We start from the raw sequence: 4,543 nt of genomic DNA, 5'->3' as shown, positions 1-4,543 counted from the left end.
ACAACAGACCCTATAACTCATAATCCTAACCCTAACACCCGAACCCGAACCCTAAAACCTTAAACCCTTACTAGGGAATAATGATATAATTAAAAAGAGCAGTAACTGTATTCAGCTGAATAGACGTCAGTGATTGGTTGAGATTACAGAAATACGACAACTTTAACATGAAATAACTTATTAAGAAGTAATTTTTGTTAAAAAGGCTAAGAAAAAAAGATGTTTTATATGACACATTCTACCAGTATCCCAAGTTTGAAAGTGTTTCGTTAAGAAAACAAGTGTTGCCCGTCAAACCAAAAAGATCCAATAATTCTTGTACCTCACAGGGTCGCTTCACCTTCTAGAAATAACAACCCAAATACTTTTAAATCATACCCCCAATACCGGATGTTCAACAACCAAAAGAAGGGCAGATTTTCAATTCTGGGGTCATCCTGATTCCAAAAAGATATAATATGTCTATGTTGAGTAAATGCAGACTGAGATACAAGGGTCCCAGACAGACAGAATTACGCTTTTATTAATATAGATGTAATATATAATTACGTATAATATATATATGCGCGTCTGTGTGCGTGTGTATGTATGTATGCATGTATGGGGATCTATGCATGTATGAGTACGTATGTGTGTGTGTGTGTGTGTATAACGTATGTATGTATGTATGTTTGCATGTACGCATATGTACGTACATATAAAAATAAGTCATACTGAGCGAGATTTCGCTCCTAATTCTAACAACTTTCTACCATCTTTGAATCTCCCGGGAAGGTCATTTGTAGATACGAAGATAAGAGAATATGATGCAATTTGGGTGAAGTTTGTTCTTCGTGCATAGATATCCAGATAAAATAGTAGGTCATGATTGGAGGAAGTCTGAGTTACTATTCCTATCATATCTAAATAAAATGTAGACATGGGAGTTTATGTGGATACATAAGGCATGTGTGTGTAAAAATCCCCAGACGTTCACCCACTCCGTCCCCAACCAACCCAGTTTGCGCACACGCATTCATAAGAAAGAGAAAGCGCGTCTGGAGTGTGCGTTATAGAGCAGAATGAGAAAGACAAAGAGAGGGTAATCGAGTGAGAGAATGTTTGAAGAAGACCGACAGATACACACTAGATATACAAGTATAGATATAAATAAATACACACGTACACACTTGAAAAGCTGCTCAAACATTTATATAGCAACGAACTTTATATTCTATTAAAATACTCACCATAATAACTGTACTTAGTTGATATATGTATGATTCTGTGTTACGGTAGCCATTATTTGATATTCATAATTTTTATTGCTATTTAATTTACGATGTATTTTTCTGTGGGAATGTATAGAGAAGGAAGGATTATATGTTCCTTGTTAGAATGCCAAGGATTTCTTTTCTGAAATTGCATGGTTATGCTTTTATAAGATTGCAGTAATACTGCCGTATACCTTGTAACTTTCTTTTGGTACCAACCAGCATGTTGCAGAGTGTGTTTCAGAACTCAAATGTGCATGAATTATTCCATCTCCACCAAAAAGCAAAAAAAACAAGGTGAAGAAGACTGATTTCGTACTAGTGTTCTGATGTTTGGCTGAGAACCCCGAAGCACATTTTTCCGAGCCTCTAATCATCGTGGAAAGGTTCAAAGAGATTGAAATTTTCTAAAATAAAATCTTCAGATAATCGTCACTGATGTTATGACGTCATAAACACAATATGGAAAAACTTAAACTTCTTTCGTTTTTGTATGTGGTTTACAAGATTCTTTATGTGAATTCGTGTGTTGAAACATATTTTATTGTGTCTGGGGAGAGTCATTCTCTTTTAGTGCCTTATTAATTTAACACACTCACTGGTCTGATTTCCACTCATTTACCTATTTATTTATTTTTTACTAAAATTTTCGTTGCTACTATTGATAAAAATAAATAAGTAAAATGAGTAGAAATCAGACCGGTGTGTTAAATTAATAAGGCACTAAAAGAGAATGAATCTCCCCAGACAATAAAATTAAACTTCTTTAGAGAACATAAATGATGCTTAAATGCATTTTTCTGTCAAACACACACAAATGTGCATTTATATTGAGTTCAAGTCCCTTTGTTTGTCATCCTTTTGGGGTCGTTAAATAAAGTACCAGTTAGTTCGACTGAATCGACTCCTTTCCAAACATGACAGAAACTATTATAAAGGGTGGGAAATTGACAGCATCATTAAAGATAAAAATGCTTTGTAGTATTTATTCCTGCTCTTAACATTCGGAGTTCATGTCCTGCATGGGTCCGCTTTGCCATTCCTCCCTCCGGAATCGATGAAATAAAGTACCAGTCAAACACCGGATCAATTTAATCGACTTACTCCTATATATATATATATATATATATATATATATATATAGGAGCACTTCGTCGACCTTGCCGTTCATCCTTTCGAGGTCGACAAAATAAGTACCAGTTGAAAGCTAGGGTTGATATAATCGACTTACCCCTTCGAAATTGCTGGCCTTGTACCAAAATTTGTAATCATTATTTGTTCGGCTATTGATTGATGTTAGGATATTTAAGGCGGCGAGCTAGCAGATTTGTTAAGCATGCCGGACAGAGTGCTTACCGGCAGTTTGTCTGGCTCTTCACATTTTGAGTTCAAATACCGTCGAGATCGACTTTGCCTTTCTTCTTTTCGGGGTCGATAAAATAAGTACCAGCTGAACACCCCAAGTTTCTGGCTTTGTACCAATGCCAGAAATAATTGTAGTTGTTCTTGTTGTTTTTGGTTGGTGGAAAGGCAAAGAGAAGCGGCCGAGTACTGGAAAAAATGCATTGCGTTATTTTCAAAAGTTATCTTACATCTTAGGTTCAAAACTCACCAGAGTCAAATTTGCTTTTCTTCCTTTTAAAATAAATATCAGTCAAAGAGTGACGTAGTTTAAATCACTGTTGGCCTTGTGACAATATAGGAAATAAATCTTTTATGGAATACCTCGAAGCACACACATAAAACTGTAAATAATTGCACGAAAATGTTGGGTTGAAAAACCCTTTTGGACAGGAAAAAGTCGAAGGCTGCCCTTGGGACACGAACTCAGATCTAGTGAAATTCTCTTTGATTTTGGTTTGTCTTTAGCATACACATACGTACATATACATATCTACACACACACACACACATACATTTGAAGAGGCTGTGTTAATTGTCATTCACGTTCTTTGCATTAGCGTAGCTGGTAGGGGGGGAACCACTTTTGGGTCTGCTTTAGGCAATATGTGTTTTTTGTGGGATCCAGGGGCGGCAAACGGAATGGCCACCTCAGGTGGCACACACTCTAGCTACGCTAGTGGTTCCTCGTCAGGATGTTGGTTAAGTTTTAAACGTTTGAAAGTACAATGTTGAGGTACAATATACCAAAATTAAAAGAAAGGGAAAAAAAAAAGAAAAGAATCCGACTTGGTGAGAATTGAACACGAGATGTAAAATAACGTTTCAAAAATTACACAATGCATTTTCCGAGAACTCTGCCGATTCTTCTTGGTTTTCACCACAAAAAAAAACAACAAAAAAACATACAATAAGAATAAGGAGGAATGTTTCACTTTGGTGAGTTTTAAACCCGAGATGTAAAATAGCGTTTCAAAATAACACGATGCGTTTTTCCAGAGATCTAACAATTCTCCTTGCAGAGAAAGACAAGAGTAATGACAATAGTTTCTGACACAGGTACAAGGTCAGAAGTTTGGGTTGTGAGGGTACAGTATACAATGACATGGCAATTTATCCACACCCTTTTCAATGCTCACAGCCCACACACTCCCTAAGGGTAACTGCTTTAAAGAATGTCAGATGAGTTTTGAATTCACTATTGACTCTCATGTCAGACTTAACCAATGATTTCAATTGCAACATGGATGTTCTTTCTCTAACATTGCAGACTTTTCGGTTGCCAGTTTTCAGAAATAGGAAGCAACCTCTTAGCAAAATTGGTGACACCTACTTCAACACAATTCACTCTAGTAGCTGCAACAAAATGAAAACTAAGACATAATTCTCTTAACACAATATACTTTTCTTAGAAAGTGTAAACAATGAAATAAGAGGCGACAAAACAGCGAGCTAGTGCTCGCCAAATTCATTTCTTTTTGCTTTTAGTTTTTACTGCTAGCAACAAACTATCATTTTGCATACACATTCCGTGATTAAAATGGGTGAAGTACTTTCGTTTTTATCTTTGTTTTAGTCTCTTTCCTACCTTTGTTAACAGTTTTGCTTATCGGTTTTCATCATATCAATCGCTTCCTCCTCAAACTGAAGGAATTAGTACAAACGAGTATCTTGACTACTCAACCGTAAACTAGGAGTAGTACCTGTATTTCAAAAGGTCAGCCTTGTCACACTCTGTATCACACTGAATCTCCCTGAGAACTACATTAAGAGTACACGTGTCTGTGGAGTGCTCAGCCACTTGCACGTTAATTTCATGAGCAAGCTGTTCCGTTGATCGTATCAGCTGGGACACCCTTCGTCGTCGTAACTGACGGAGTGCTCCTATA

General features: G+C 36.6%; 1 protein-coding gene and 1 long non-coding RNA gene across 2 annotated transcripts in view; one reads left to right on the top strand and one right to left on the bottom strand.

Moving 5' to 3' along the window:
* The window catches only part of LOC128250343 (uncharacterized), an 11,839-nt gene extending 10,152 nt beyond the window's left edge, over nucleotides 1-1,687 (bottom strand). The window contains exon 1 of the long non-coding RNA XR_008266371.1: nucleotides 1,230-1,687. This is a non-coding gene — a long non-coding RNA (uncharacterized LOC128250343). The remainder of the gene's footprint in view (nucleotides 1-1,229) is intronic.
* Nucleotides 1-4,543, top strand: part of LOC106881606 (dynein axonemal heavy chain 5-like) — a 222,976-nt gene that overhangs the window by 110,089 nt on the left and 108,344 nt on the right. The gene's annotated exons all lie outside the window — the stretch shown is intronic.

This window comes from Octopus bimaculoides, chromosome 20 (genome assembly GCF_001194135.2).
Source record: "Octopus bimaculoides isolate UCB-OBI-ISO-001 chromosome 20, ASM119413v2, whole genome shotgun sequence".
In the NCBI taxonomy this organism is placed as follows: domain Eukaryota; kingdom Metazoa; phylum Mollusca; class Cephalopoda; order Octopoda; family Octopodidae; genus Octopus; species Octopus bimaculoides.
Note: the sequence above shows the minus strand (reverse complement) of the source record. Positions and strands in the feature narration are given on the sequence as shown.